Raw genomic sequence first — 17,300 nt, forward strand, 5'->3', positions numbered from 1 at the left:
GCCTGGAAGAGGGTTGGGTGGCTGCCTCGGTTGTCTCCATATGTTGTGTCGGGCTGGAGCACAGGTTCAGCTGTGGATCAGCAGTGCTGCAAGGTAGGATATTGTTGAAACAGTTGAGCTCTAAATGCAACACTCCTGCAGGTTTGATTTTGTTTATTTAAGCTGTAGTGCATTTGTTGCGGAGAAGTATATCGAATGTACGTGGTTGAAGTGACCCTCTTATAGTGTTGTCTCGTAACATTACATACTTGCACATCAATAAGTCCTTGTGTACAAAATCTTTCAGTATTCCATGACACTGTGGAGGCAGCCTTTCAGTGCAACAGATGTGCTGTGTGACTTGTTGGGCCATTTCTGGAGTTCAGTTGTACAAGGTAAAGCCAAGGGTCAATAAAGACCAATGGAAGTGTCAATTTTTCAACATATAGGATCTCTGCCAGTGAAGCTTGCAGATCTTTCTTAAAGGCACTGTGGACACCAAGAAGTACCTATGGAAGGGCGTCTGACCTCTGTCCGCCATGACAAATCAGCGATGCTTTGAGTGTGCGGTGCCACTGCTCCACCAAACCATTGCTCTGTGGTTAGCAAGCGGTGGTGCGAAAGTGTTTAATTTCACAGAGGATGCACAATTCCTTGAATAGTGCTGCCCAAAGTTGCTTGCCTTAGTTCATCATTACTGTTGCAGGGCTACAGAATCGTGTGATCTGTAACTGCACAAAGGCCATAGCTTTTGTATCAGCTGTGGTGTCCAGTACTGGCATTATCTTAACCCTTCGTGTGACTCTGTCAACAATTGACAGAATGTAGTTGTAACTGCCAGAATCTGGACGGGGCTCTACTGATTCCAAATATACATGCTGCAACCTACCTGCCGGAACATTGTAATGGCTAATCTCCAGGCTAGCATGCTACCCAGTTTGCAGTGTTGGCATGCAGTCTATATGCAAGTTCAGCACTTAAACTAATGTTTAATGTCTATCCAAACAAAACATTCTGTTTGTTTATTTTAGTGGGGCGGGGGATACCCAGATGAGACAAACTGTGAGGATTATCAAATACAAGTCTTCTCATTTGAGGCAGAAAGAACAGCCAGACTTTTCCTGTTGATATGCTGCACCAAACTTCTTTGAGTGAACTGGAAAGGAGACGGTGCTCAGACTTCAGGTTTGTCAAGGAGACCTTTTAACGAAATTGTCGAAATGAATGGGATTGATTTGAAATTTCGTTAAAGAAGAATAATAAATTTTATCTTTTGCTTTTAAGTTAATTTTCCTTCGTGCGAACTTTGTTGTAGAACCACTCTCTTATTTTCGTGTGGTAATAAAAATTTTTACTTTCTTAAGAATTACGTACATTTAAAGAAAAAATAATATTTACGTGAACTCATATGAACTGGTTAAGAATATTAGGTTGAGGATTGAGTCCTTTAAATCTTTTGGCCTTGGCATACACTTTCCAGATGCAGTGGGTTTTTTGTTAAATATTTTTACTGAATTTTATCCCGGCACTAGCCATAGAACACAAGATTACCTCTATTAGCAGAAAATGTTTTAATTATTGCCAAGCCGACATTTATCACTGATCAAACCTACTTCACTATGCACTTGAGTTATTTTAAAGAACCAAACTGTTTAAATTTCAATGTTAACTAACATTAACTATCCGCCTACGAATGCACAAACGTATAATTAATTCAAATTTTATCAGCCACAGGATCACTGAAAAAGAAGAACAATTTCTTAATTCACTATTGATTTTTTATGCATCTGTTCCCGATTTACGGGTTTGATAATTTTTTAAATGTGCCGCCTCTACTATTGTTGGTCGCGGCACAGCCCAGCAACACCGCTAAAAAATGCTGAAAAATTCTTAAAGAAATTTTATAGATGACGTGGGCAAGCTAATTTACATAAATAATTCACACTTTTGATAAACTCTAATATATTTAGATCAAACAACAATACAACTCACATTAATTCGTAACGCATCGTCTAATGGCGGCTAAGTCCAGACAGAGACAAAAGAAGTCTACACATTCGTAAAAAACTCTTTCACAGTGTCCTACCGCAATGACTTCTGAACAGAGAAGACCAAAGAATACATAATGCATTGTGCTTAAATAGTATTGCTGACTATTAACATTTCTTTGCAAATTGACGATATTATTCTCTTCTGGCAACATTTTATATCTCTGCTATCGCAAATACTGACACATTTTACAATCACATAATAAATACAGAAACATTCCTATCCTAAATACAGAGAAATATTACAACAAAAAATATAAGGAGAATAACAAATGTCTTTTACACCACATTCAGTAATATTTTTGTTCAATAATTACGATATATACAACTTGCCCAGAGCGGCGTATATGGTACAAATAAACTCTTGTTCTTTAATAACGTGAGTTTGCCAGGGAACGTTACATTGCCCCCTGGCAGCATTTGGCAAAGAGTTTTTAGACTTTGACACAATGGTTCCAGTAACGTTCTTTACACTTGTATATTTTACGGAATGGCTCTTTTATTTAGTCCCAGGGTTGTATAAGTTCATGGCTCCCCCATTTGGGCGTAGGCAAACAGGAAACCTGGGCAAAACTGTGCCGGAGCCCAGCCATCCCAGTTGGTTCATGGTCAATATTGTCTCTTTAGCAGTTATTCATTTGAATTAAATTAGCAGTTCGTCACAAACGGTTACACAATTACACAATATCACGGTCACATACAGTTCAACGGAAGTTTTTGTGCGTGATTCTATTATTCTTGTGATACACTACAAGGTCACTTGTCCTAGGATATATCACTTACAGACATACATAGTAAATGTTCAATGTTTATCGAAATGAAGTCATTGACACGTTATTCAGTTTATGTGAACATAAAAAAAAAATCAATAATGCTGTATTTGGTGAGCGGTGCGGAGTGATTGTTGAGCGGCGCTCGGCGCGGCGCGCTGACTCCGTGTAGGTCACCGCCCCCGGCGTTGACAGCTACGGCGCGGAGGGGCGTGGCTGTCTGTCTGGTCTGCTACGGGCCTGCTGCGGACGCTGCATAGCTGATGTAGCCGGATGCGCGTTGGATATCCGCTCGCCCGTGCGACGTCTTCTTGCAGTGCTCCAGGAAACATGCAACAAGTTCAGAAACAGTGTACTATCCTTATAGGCATTTTTCCTGCTGTGGGAAAGAACGCACACAGTTAGTGGCAGTTATTACTCAGTAGGCCTTCACTAGTCTGGTTTGCACAATGTTTCGTTGTCACAGTAACACGTTTTATGGGCATACAATATTTTTCACCATGTCATGACTTGTCATTAGTCACACGCAAGTTTTCACCTTTGGACAAAATGTATCTCTGTAGTCAATGCGCTTTCCTAGCGTCCCTTGACACACAAAGAGTTAAAGTTTGACATTAACTTGATCCACCGTCCGTTATCGGTTCACTGTTCGTGTCGTACTAGTTCCTTGTCCATTTGCACACACGGCGATGATACAGTTTTTTATCACTTATACACAACTACTCCGTGACGTATTGCTGCAGGTTTAACAGTCACTGTCTGTCTCTGCCGCACAATACTGCACTTTTGTTAAAGTTCCTTTATTTTTATTTACAATGTCCGCTGTGCAATTTTTTTTTTTTTTTTTTTTTTTTGTAACAGCACATTCGTAACTCTTTACCAAGGTGTGATATTTGCGTACATGGTAACAAAATATTAAAATTTGGTATTAGTTTGCCCAAAAGTCAGCTATATTCGTGTTCGAGTAGATTTTATTTGTGCATTCCAGCCGGATTCAGGCATATTGTTCAATAACTCCTTTGAACTCATGTCACACTTTACTATCAACGTCCTACGTAACTACAGTGTAGTCTCTGTAGGCAAAAATTGACTTGGACTGTATCTGGCTAGCTCTTTTTTACTGTTTGAATCTGCACATGCTTCAATTGAAGCTTCTTTGTGCGTAACCTTGCATTACATAAATTTGCAACAAGTTTGCCTCCCGTGGTGCCCTCGGGTCACTACTGGGTGCATTATTCTCTCTGATAACATTGGTTAGATAATAAAGTTCTCAGGGCCTCATATTATTGATATTATTCTGGGTTCGAGTCTGTCAATCTGACAGCTACACATATATACATACATACACATAATAGAAAAGATTGTGCCAAGAAATATTTCAAATTTGGGCACATAGAAAATTATGTAGTACACTAACTAATCATTACTAAAATGTTCTTCTTGACTGAACTCTTTCACAGCTTAACACTACAAATAATTGCACTAATCAGATTATCTGTGCAGACATTTAGAGCATGTTTTAAATAACACAAATTAAAAGAGTACATAACACAAATATCCATACATATGAGAAAGTCAATCATATTCTTATAACTAAACACTTCTACACTAGTACATTATCTCTAAAGATCACACATCATTAATGTTCATTATTTACAAACGAATGGTGTCCACATCAAAACTCTATTATTATTCATTATAATCTCGTTTGGTGGATACCCCGTAGAAGCATGCGGGGTTGCGTTGTGAACTTCTACAAACTTAGGTATCAGATCTGGCCATCTTGTGTGTTTATATGCAATGTATAACCTGAAAAATTTATTTAACTCTCCAAATGTTCTCTCTACTAAACTTGCTTGTGGGTGAAAACGGGAAATTAGTATATGCTTTATATCTTGTTCATGTAAATAGTTTTTCCAGGTATGGCCTGTAAAATAGGAAGCATTATCCGATATTATTGCTTCAGGCTTACCCACTTGTGTAAAATATTCCTTCCCTAACCATTTAACTATTCCACGAGCAGTGGCTGATTTAAGGCAGTATATTTTTAAATATTTAGAGAAAAGGTCATACACCGCTAAAATGTACTTCAATCCACCCCTGGCTCGTGGGTAGGGTCCTGCTATGTCTATAGATACTAACTGAAGTGGTCGATGAGGCACTATAGGATGCAGTTCAAACCTTGTGGACTTATTTTGAAACTTAGCTTTTTGGCACAGAGGACAAGTCCTGATAATGGTGCGAGTCTGCTGGCTTATCCCCTTAAAATAACAGAATTTGGACAAAATCCTTATTGTCTTGCCTATCCCAGCGTGACCCCATGCTAAATGCGTGTGCCACACTACAGCTGGGATAGCCTGTTGTGGTATACACACGACTCCATGGTCATTTGACACACCTGTTTTATAATACAGAATATTATCTACTATTTTGAAATTCTGAACACTTTTAAGATTGGTTCCTTCTTTAATTTTACTAATGATATCTCGCCAGATCGGATCAGTTTCCTGCAATATAGACATATTTTTACACATATGTAAAAAGTCCCTCCTATGTACCTTATCTTGTACTAATAGTATTCGATATTCCTCCGATTGTTCCAAAATATTTGACATTGAGGATTGCCCTAGTGGAAGCCTCGACAAGGCGTCTGCTACAACATTATCTTGTCCTTTTAGGTACATGATTTTAATTTTATATTCCTGTAATGCTAACCTCCATCTTAGCAAGCGGGTATGGTATAATTTGCAAGTCATTAAATAGCTCAGAGCCTGGTGGTCACTGAATACTTTGACTTCTTTACCATAGATGTAATAGTTAAATTTCTTTACCGCCCAAACCACTGCAAGAGCCTCTAATTCGGTAGCGGAATATGCTCTCTCGCAGCTGTTTAGTGTGCGGCTGGCAAATCCGATTACATTGATTGTTGTGGGGTCGTTGCTCCTGTCCCACTGAAATAAACACGCGCCCAGACCGTATGAACACGAATCTGTCGCTATACAAAAATCTTTTGTCATGTCTGGGTGTCGCAGTATGTTTGCGTTCACCAAGGCATTTTAGATAGCGTCAAATGCGCGTTGACATTCTTCTGCCCACACCCAGTGCGCATTTCTACGCAACAGGCTCAATAAAGATTCGTTATTCATTAATTGGTTAGGAACAAACCGTCTAAAAAAAGATGCTAGACCTATAAATGCTTTGAGCTGTTTCTTAGTTCTCGGACTAGGAAACCCACGAATTACATCAAGTTTTTTGCTGTCAGGCTTGATGCCTTGTGGTGTTATTATGTGACCTAGAAATTTAATCTGATTACGTCCGAATTTGGATTTATCAAGATTCGCTGTTACTCCCGCTTGCTTAAACCTTTCTAAGACTTTACTCAGTAGTTCTACGTGCTCCTCCCAGGTGGCAGTGGCAATCACTAGATCGTCTACATACACTGTTACCCTTTGCAGCAAATCCGGACCTAAAACCGCGTCGAGGGCTGTTATGAAAACTCCTGCACTTACATTTAAGCCGAAAGGTAGGACCCTAAATTGGTAGCTCCTTCCCCCAAATATAAATGCAGTATATTTCCTCGACTCGGGTGTGAGCAGGATTTGCCAGAATGAACTTCTCATATCAATAGACGTCAAATATTGCACTCCATGAAATTTTTGAATTTGCTCATCAAGATTTTCCGGATGAGTCCTAACGGGTACAATAATTTCATTTATGTCTCTCGCATCTAGTACTAACCGTACCTGTCCGTCTGCTTTTGCTACCGCCACCAAAGGACTACTATAAGGGGACAAAGACGGTTCTATTATTCCCCACTCGATCAGTTTTCTTATTTCTTTAGCTACTATTTCCTTCTTGGACCAAGGAATGGAGTATGAGGCTCGACAGTAAGTTTTGTGAGGCTTCACCTCGATATTGTACTGATATCCCTTAACAATTCCTGGTCGTTCTGAAAATACGTCTGCATAATTAGATAATAACTGTACCAAATCCTGCTGTTGCATAGAGTTCAAATTTTCGGACTGTGATACTTTGTTCACAAGTGCGTCCACATTTGCTTTTAATTGATCACCTTGTACGTCAGGATAATAGAGATTCTGTCCTAGACCATGATTGTCTAAATGTAGTATCGACTGATTCCTACACTTTATGTTAATAGCATTACAATTAGGTACAGGTACCTCTTCAGATCTGAGCATGGACAATTCTATTCTCCTACCAGCATTCATCAAACTTAATTTTCCCCGAGAAAGGTCGATTATTGCGTCCCTTTCTCTCAAATAATCTACCCCCAAAATGCAGGCTACTTTTAAACCCTTTACTACCAGGAATGAGCACGCTATGGCTTCATCCCCTAAATACATCTCTACCCGCACTTGGAGTTTAATTATTTGTCGCTGTGCACTTATGGCTCCAGTGACTTTACAATTATTCACGCGAAAAGTCAGCATACGCCTTTCCTTCCCCAGTACTTTGAATAAGTCCATACTCATAACACTGACAGTAGCACCTGTATCTACGAGCGCTTGCACATCAATATTGTTAATTTTGATCTCTATTATCGCTTGTACTTTGTCTTTGTGCTCCTTTACGAACGTGGATGGTTCAGTTATTAATTCATCTCCCATCTGTACCCCGTCATTATACCTAAGGATACAGATGTTGTTCGGTGTTTTGTTCTGTGCCGGGCTGCGCTCTCACTCCAAACCTCAGCCGACGATGGAGAGCGTATCTCGGCTGCATCTAGTTTGTTGAATTATTGCTAGTGGATGGGCGTGGCTGCTCTGTGTCACTGACCTCCACTATGTGCACGTTGTGTTGCGTCGGCCGCCACGGTTGCGCAATTGGCGCATTTTGTGGTGGCGGTCGGTTATTGTCATATCTATCACTGTTTTGCCGGTCCGGACTGGGCCTCTGGTTCTGTGGCCAAGTTCGGTTTGCATCATTATAAGTATTAGTATTGCTCGGCCCCCTGGCATTTTTCCATCTATTATTGCTTGGTGGGCCTGTCTCATACCGGTCATCGAACCTCCTTTTCCGGTCATTATTCACCGGCGGACTATTGCCGTTCCGGTCTCTACCTCTATTTCCGTTTTGTGCATAATCTTGTCTCCTATTATTACCTCCGCCGTTTCCATTACTTGGTGGAGGCGTGTTATTTCTACCATTTCTATAACCATTTCCGTTACTTCTAGCCTGTTCAGTAGCTGCCTTAACGTCCTCCTGAATCAGGTCAATTGAGTCCAGAACAGACAAGAAATGTTCCATATCATTTTCAGGCACGTGTATACGCTTTTCCTTTACATGTATCGGCAAGTGTGATTTCAAAAGTCTGATCAAATCCCGGGATGAAATCTGTTCGTCCCAGTAACGGGTCTTATTAATGTACTTCTCGAAATATTTTCGCAAATTGCCTAGTCGTGGAGAATACGGCTCTGGATTATATACCTCCTTCCGTAATCTCTCCTGAATACATGTTGACCAATATTTGGCCAAGAATGCCTTCTCAAATTGCTCATATGTATCGCAACTATCAGCTGCTTCGGTTGCCCATAATGCAGCATCTCCTTGTATGTAAGACATAACGAACTGTATTTTCTGGGTATGACTCCAAACGCTAGGCAAAATGTTTCTAAATCCCTTGATAAACACTACAGGGTGAACAGATTTCTTCTCCGTTGTAAAGATCTGAAACTGTCGGTTAATCAAGATTTCTTCAATCACTACTTTGGAATGATATTTATTTGTTTCGCTTACATTGGTTGCCTGTTCTGTCTCGCAGTCGCAATTTTTTACTGCAGTATTTATATGCCTATCATTGTTGGACCTGGCTGGCGTGACATACGCCCGTGCCTCGTCATGCCGCAAGCTAAGCTCCATCTCGGCAAGACGACGGTCCACACTCCGCTGCCACAGCGGAATGTCTTTGTGCACTATCCTTTTTAGATCCTGCACATCCGCACTTGAGCCCACATTTCTGGCCTCAATTGCGGCGTGCACTTTCTGATCTATCTCTTTTATGACTTCATGTTCTACTTTGTGCACTTGTTCGATCACTTTGTCCTCAATTACTTGAGTGGTGTCAATTTCCACGATATTGGCGTTAGCCACTTGAATATTGTCTACTCTTTCGCTTAATTCATGCACTGTTTTGGGTATGGTTTCATATTTTTGTTTCAAACTAACAAGCTCACTTTGCATAACTTCTAAAGTTTGCATCAACTGCAAGTCCCTCTCATGCACGTGTCGGTCACGCTCTGCTTGTTTAGCATCACGTTCTTTATCACGCTCTGCTTGTTTAGCATCACGTTCTTTATCGCGTTCTGCTTGTTTGCATGCAAATTCAGCTACCAATCTCTGGTCACGCTCTGCTTGCATATGTACAAATTCAGCTTGGAAATTGAGCATGCGCTCGAACATAACTCTTAATGATTGCACTTCGGACATCACACCACTCTCTGGTCCGTGTCCAGTGCTTGCGGATGGCACAGTATTTCCGCTATCAACTGAATCACTGGGTGGCAGTGGCAACATTTCTTGTCCTTCTGCCCCCAGATTCTCACATTGTACTTCCTGAACTACGTCACTAACATTACTTTGTGTCCCACTTTCCAACTCGGTATCACTACTTACTGACTGTTGCTCATTATCCATGTTGATATCTTTCTGACTACGCAATCTAACCATAGTAAACAAAAGAAATAAAATCTGAACTAAATATCCTAACACTCAGGTTTCACTGACATAATCACACAAGAAATGGACATTAACTAATACACACTTACTATATACTACAATGACTAACTACCTAAATGTCCTGTTATTTTAAAACAAAGTACTAACAACAAGCACACCACTAATGATCCGAGAACACTGCACTGAGGCTACTTTACTACCCACAGGACAATTACACTGTAGTGTAGTGTAGTGTTTGTGCTCAGACTTCAGGTTTGTCAAGGAGACCTGCAGAAGGTCTTTGATTTGAGCATCCATCTCCTGTGCTGAAGCAAGTTCACTGTAATCAATACACACTAAAAGAGAGTGGATTTTCAGGAAAAAGTCTGCCACTTTGTTGTTGGCCCCTTAAATATGGTGCACATCTGTTGTAAATTGACGTGCATAGTCAAAATTGAGAAAATCATGTGGTGGGCAGCCTTTCCCAGGATTCTGTATGGTCTCTGTTAGTGATCTGTGAAAATAATGAGGGGCCTACCTCCCACTTCCAATTTGAAATGATGTACTGCCTCATTCACTGCTAGCAGCTCTCTGTTAAATATGGACCATTTCTGCTGTGACTCTTCCAGTTTCTGAAAAGAAAACCATAATGATTGTTGGACCCTATCTGCTAGCTATTGCAACACCATGCCTATGACTGACTGACTCACTCACATCGGTGGTAATAGATAATGGGGCATCAGTTACAGGGTGCACTAAAGTCACAGCTTGTCGGAGGGACAGTTTGATGTTATTGAAGGGCTTAAGCATTTCCGAAGCCCGCATCAGCAGTTTCCTACCATGTTAGTTTCTCCCACCAGTGTGTCCGTCAGTGGTACTTTGATAGCTGCCTGCAACAAGTGTTGCCCATAGAAGCTGATGGTTCCCAAGAACCGACTCAATTCTTTGTACGTTTGTGGCTGGAGAAGAGATTGAAACAGTGCTGTTATCTCTGATGTTGGGCAAATCCCTGATGCAATGACTGTGTGCCCTAGGAATATGATTTTGTCCTGGTGTAGCTGGCATTTGTCCATACTGATTTCCATGCTGTGGTGATCCAGGTTATCTAACATAGAAAGCAGGTGTACCTCGTGATCTGCTGGATTTGACAAAAAGCAAAACATCATCAAAGTATGAATAACAAAAAGCAAAAGTCTTAAAATTCTATCAATAAAACACAGCCATGTTTGTGTGTTTGTGCGGCAGTTTTGAGTCCATAGGGTGCGAAATAATAAGTATCTTAGGCACGTTCTCTGGTAAACCTTCTTGCAACTGATTATACTGAAGACACACGCTCCTGCCAATGCACTGAAAATTCAGGATGTTCAGAATAGGGTGCCTGTCTGAAACCATTTGTGCATTTAGTGAACAATAGTCCACACACATTCCATGAGATCTGTCCTTTTTAAGAACCAAACATATGGGCAAAGCCCATGTACCATTTGATGGTGTCACAATCTCTGCACTGGGTAATTTGTCGACAATTTTCTTTGCTTGCGTCAAGCCTTATAATGAACAGAATACTCAGCATCATAATGATGCACTGTCTCATCATTCACACTGCATTTGGTCAAATGTTCACACTTTTCAGTAGTGTCACTTGTCACATGACATGTACTAATTCAACCAAGTAGGCAACTTGTAGCTGGAGTGGAGCCTGATGTGCCTAGTGCAAGCTGCCTCCTCAGTCTGGTAATAACAAGGATGTGAGCAACTGCATGCATTATTTCCAAAGTGTGTGTGGTATATGCACGATTGGGGTTGTGTTGAAGCCATGTCACGTGAAGTGCTGCAGTCATCTTAGGGAGCAGCTGATTTAGGCTGAAGTTCAGTGTTCTGCTTTGTGTGTCCTTGGAAGTGTTTGTGGCTGTCTTGACAGCAGGTCCGTGTGGTGCTGCAGTAGCCCCCTCTTATCTGGGAGCAACAAGTGTTGAAACATTGTGCGAAATGAACGTAGCACTCTGGCTATACTGTGGTATTCTGCGTACCCTGCCAGCCAAAAATGACCTCTTCTCTGCATTTTCATTTTCTCACACAAGTAATGGTGATTGACTGAGTGGTGGAAGTTTAAGCCTCCAAATTGCCCACAAAGTGTTGTCCAACATACTGTCCCACAAGACAGATTCTCATAGTTGACGCCATAATTGTGAGGGCATGTTGGTATCGATTTTCTCACCAAATAAGACTTGTCAGATTGTTGTTCTGGTGTCTTTGTTAAGTGTTGTAGCAGTGCAATCTTTGCTGTTTGAAATTTTCCGGTAGTCAGATGGTGTCTGTAGAATGTTATTGATGATGTGAGCATGACTGGAGAGGTTACACAGCAAGATTACAAATTTCTGCACATTGTCTTCAATAGCATAACACTACATTGTGAGTTCAACTGTCTGAAACCAAGCCCATGGGTGACCTGATTGAAAATCAGGAGGTTTAACAGTATGACCCAGATGGAACAATGAGCACAGAAACTGCACCCATTCTGTATGTGTAAAGTCTGTCCAGCCATGATGGTTAATTCATTGACACATTCACAGCACAGAAGGGAGCCCGGCGTATGCAACACGGGGTTTAGCCAGGGTTGTGGCATGAACAGGTCCATCTGCAATGACACTGACACGGAGATACACTTACGCAATAGTTGTACAGATCATGATATGTTGGCGGAGTAAAACTCCGATGGTCCACAGCACTCACTCCAGTGTACTAGCAGTTGTTGGGTGAGGTTTTCTGAGCATATATAGTTCTCACACACAACTGCCATTATTGGCATAGTCTGTACCTTGCATTGTGAGGCCACTATTGTGTTTTAGTTCCATTTGATTGTGATCGCCAGGCAGGAGAATGTCCAGCAACGCAATAGTCAGTGCATATTTTTACATAAGTTGCTGAAAAAATGGGTGGTCAGGAATGGTCACCATTGTTGCGGTAGCACTTGAGTGGTGTACAACTCCAAATGGGAAGAACAAATTGCTGCACTAAGGGGTCACAACTGTACATAACCCATTATAGGGCTTGTATTGAATGAAGTGCTAGCTGTTATAAACAGTAAATAATGATTTTATTGCACTTATGTCTAGCCAATATACACATGAGCATCTGCTCTCAAAGTCATACAAAACCAGAACGAATGACTATTAAAGATATCACGTCATCACTGTTCTTTCGTTTTATTACCCTAAACTATATTGTTCTGTTGCTTCTTGCTGGAGGGGGGGGGGGGGGGAGGGAGGGTAGTGGAAGACCCACATTGGTATGGTACTCTTGTGTTTATCACATACAACTAGACTACTTTAAAGGCGGCATAAAAAATTATTCCACACATTAAGTTTGCACTAGACATATATTGCTACACAGCAAAATTCCATTGATATTGTGGGAAGTGCTGATTTTGGACAGTGATCAAGAATGCATATATTATTCTTTAATGACTGGCTGGGTTTGTCTTGTTACATTCACTCTTATTTCCAGTTTAACAGTTCTCTATTTGCTGTTGGTTGTTCAGCTGCATTCTGATTAATCAAGTGAATAAATCTTGTTAACTGGAGTTTATGCATGTCTCTGTATATTTATGGCTGAAATTAAGGAAGCTACCTACATATTAGTGGCCCAAAAATTACAAGAAGAAGCAGAAGCCTCAAGCTACACACAGAGTGAAACACTGACTTAAGGACAGCTTGTACACCTAAAAGAGACCTACAAAAGCAGACAAGGGATCTGCAATATCGAATTTCGACATGAGACAACATGAGTTTATACCAACATATGTTGAATATGACAGACAGTTTGCTCACTTTGAGTCTAACATGGTTTCCACTTCAGAGAAAAAAAAACACACACACACAAATACCCAAGTTCCTGCTGGAGAAGCCTGAAATGTGGTTCATAATGCTAGATTCGGCATTTATGCAAAACAGTATTACTAGTAATTATACTGAGTTATCTGTGGGACTTAACAGCTTAGGTGCCTAGGTCCTCAAAACTGTGGGACTTTACTTTGAAACCACCCTCATAACAATGGTTCCTACAATTGAAGGACACTATGGCCAAACAGATATGTAAATCGTAGGAACGGTGAATGCAACCAGTGCTTCATTTGGGCAGATCGGTGACAGAATGCCATACGAATTCTGGTGACATCTGAGGAGCATTGTGGAAGAGGAAGCAATGTTAGATGAAACACCACAGCAAGTATGGCTGACACAACTTTTGCTTTCAGTGAAAATGATGGTGTTGATGTGTGGGGAGACCGAGATTAATTCTGTGCTTGCTAAAGGAGACAAAATGTACTCTATAATAAGCCAGGAAATAACTCGGCAGTGAGAGGTAGTTAGCAACTTCAACACTGGGGAGGCCGCAGCTACATGGCGGGAGCAACAGATGGACATCAATGAGTAGATCCAAAGTATGAAATACCAAATGGATGCAATTCAGAAACAGTTGTTGGCACTGGCAATAAATAAGGGGATGTGCACAAGAAAAGGTAAAGAAGAGGGGTATGCATCTGGTCAGCAGAATCAGACAGCCACATTGTACAAGGAGGACAAAATCACCAGATTTGTTGGTATCACAAGTGTTTTGGTGTTTTGGCGATCAGGCCACAAGATGCACATCATGCTGCACATTCTTGAACGGTCTCAGTGGCCTGCAGTAGATCTCACAATTCTACGACAGCACCAAAATGTATATGCCAGAGTTGCCACTGCTTTCGCATACACAGTTGGTGATTTAATCAGAAGTAGCCAAGACCCAGCACTCAAGATTGGTCCCAGTTATTCGTGACAAACTGACTGCATCCACACAAACAGTGAAGAAAGCACACTTTCTCACATTATCACATCATTTGTATGGGAAAGACAGGGAGGCACACTGTTGCTACTTTATTGATTCGGGTTGAGGTGTAAGTGTGCTGCCATTGAGTAAAGTAAGTCCACAGAGACAGGTGCATGTTGTTAAATCCTGCCTAGTCATCAAATGTGTGGTGTCTAGGAAACCTGGTTTCTCGGATTGCTAGACAACATTCAAACAAATTGTATTAATGAGTTTTATTATAAAATGAAAAAAATACAATACTTAAATCTGTGTTACACAGCTGTCTCACAGGCAAAGAGCAACAGAAAAAATATGAAATCTCTTCAGTATAACAATTCCCTAAGCCCGTGTTACATAGACACTACAAGCGAGTGGTTACAGTTGATGCATCTGTCCAAGTTGCTAGTCTTGAAGCTGCTGTAGAACTGGGCCGCAAGCAGTTAGGCGTGGCACTTACGTCCTCTTTGCATAGGGGCCGCTACTGTCGTGTTGTCATCTTGGAGAGGGGTCGGTCAGCGTGCAATTGGCTGACGTCTTCTCACAGCCCTCGCTGCTCTATCGGTCCTGACTGGTGTGCCGGCACTTGACTTTGTGCCAAAACACAACTCTCAGCCTTATGGCAGTCCTCAAACTTATGGTGAGTGTAAAGCAAAAGTGGACATTGGCTTGAGTAAAATGTTCAAGTGGAGGTTCATACTGGCAGATCTTAGTGAACCAATATTAGATGCATACTTCATACACCACCAGGGACTGGAAATAAAGCTAAGTATGGCATGAACTAAGATGGATAATGAACTGGTAACAAGTACTATATGCAGAAGTGCTAACAATGCTATCATCTCACCCTAGTTTGATTAGTCCAGAAGCTAGACATGAGGTTGACGGCCAAGTACAGGAAGTATTGCATATCACAGTGCTTCCTTCACCTTAAGGTGACACGTAGGCAACTGGTCTCTTGAGAGCTATGGAGCCTAGCACCCAACCATTTCTTCAGCAAGATGGACTGCAACAAAGCCTGTAAAACCAGGTTCCGATCACAGAAGAAGATATTCCCAAAACTGATATGCTAATGCCTTTTGATCTCTTCAAATATCTATGCATGCCATTTGGTTTAAGGAACACAGCTCAGACATGGCAGAGTTTGCAGACAAAGTACTAAGGGGCTTGGACGTCTGCTTTGCCCACCTTGGCGATGTATTCATATTTTCAGCAACAACTGAATTACACGAGAAACACCTTAAGGCAGTGTCCAACAGGATACATAAATATGGCATGGTGATAAATGAGGCAAAACATGTTCTGCATCAGAAACAGGTGACAGTTCTCAATCATACAGTCTCACCTGCCTGTATTTCTCCCCTTAAAGAAAAGGTAGAGCTCATTATGAATATTCCTTGGCTGACAGATTCTCAGCAATTAAGAAGATTCTTAGGAATGGTCAACTCTTACTGATGGTATCTACCCGGAGCAGCAAAGATGCAGGTGCCGCTGGCAGAAACACTGGCAGATAACGACTGCCATGATGACTACAACGCAACATGGCTTTGAAAAGGTAAGGCTTAGTTTGTGAAAACAATCCTCTTACCCCCACCCAGTCCATAATGCACCATTACAAACAATGGTAAATCCCAGGCAACAGGCTTTTGGGGCAGCTCTCCATGAGTACGTCACAAATAGTTGATTTAGGGGTAGTGTTTCTGACTATCAATCAAAATATCCTCGGTTCCAGGTTCGAACCCATCCACTGCTTAAATTTTGAATAAAAGTCATCAGCAATGGATACTGAAGACTTCCAGCTAAGAAGTCACTCTCATTCTGGTAACAGCTTGTGACGACGTCACATGCTTTGTTTCTTCGTTTGTTGTTCTCGGTGTCGACTTACTGGCTGAAAAAATAGGGGGGGGGGGGGGGGGTTAGTAGTAGTGCAGTACTGTCTACTGTAAATGATGTAGCCGATACATGCACATTTGTGTTTCACAGTCTTTTACTTCCACTTTTCACGACCCCTCATATACACATTTAATGTGGGCACTGCACTACTGTTTAACTTTTGATTAGCCTCTTTAATAGTTTTCAGGTGAACATCCACATACTGCTACAATAGTTTCCTGTTGAATATCCATGAGCAGTAAAAATAAACCACATAATTTAGAGTTCTTTCAGAATAATCAGGTATGTATGGAGCAGACACTGTCATTGTCTTCACACATGGACTAATTGTGTAACACTTATTTCACAGTTAAGGCGAAGCATTGTTGTTGTTCTATCCAACACAGGTTTCTCATCTGAAACTCGGGTGTGGACTGACTATCTTGTGACCAAAAATTGGGCCCTGATATATCCTCACAATAATAGGTACTGAAACTACACATCGTTTGAAGTTAAATTTACAGAAATTACAATTAAAACTTAACTCAAATGATTAACTGTATACATTGAAAAAGTGGTTCTTAATAATAGTTTCTTCTACTGCAAGAGTTAGGCCAAATTATTTGTTTAAATCATGAAATTAACAAATTTCATTATGCAAACAATATTTTTTACAAAACTGTTACCTACTTCGGAATTAATTAAGAACTGGCTTTGCTAACATGTTTTTGAACAGAGCCAAATAGATCCTTTAAGAATACTATTAGTTGTTCCTCCAAATGTTTATATTTAGTACAGAATTTACATTTGTTTATAAGTCAACAATAGAATTTAAGTTATGAAACAATTACCGATTTCACCCTATAATGGCAGATACTAACGAGGAACAGTCAAAATAAATTGGAAAATCGATTACATACATAAAACTGAGCACAAATCAGATCTGGTGTTATATTCTTTAAAACTGAGAGCCAACCTCTCTCTTTTCTGAAAATCCAGATTATACTCATATATGTTAATGCTAATTAGTTAAAAGTGAAAAAAATGAAATTTAAGGGGGCAGATGGCAAAACAAGAGGGAAAGTAAAATTATCCCAGCTTGCTTCATCACAAG

The sequence above is a fragment of the Schistocerca serialis genome, chromosome 4, assembly GCF_023864345.2.
Source record: "Schistocerca serialis cubense isolate TAMUIC-IGC-003099 chromosome 4, iqSchSeri2.2, whole genome shotgun sequence".
NCBI classification, from domain to species: Eukaryota; Metazoa; Arthropoda; class Insecta; order Orthoptera; family Acrididae; genus Schistocerca; species Schistocerca serialis.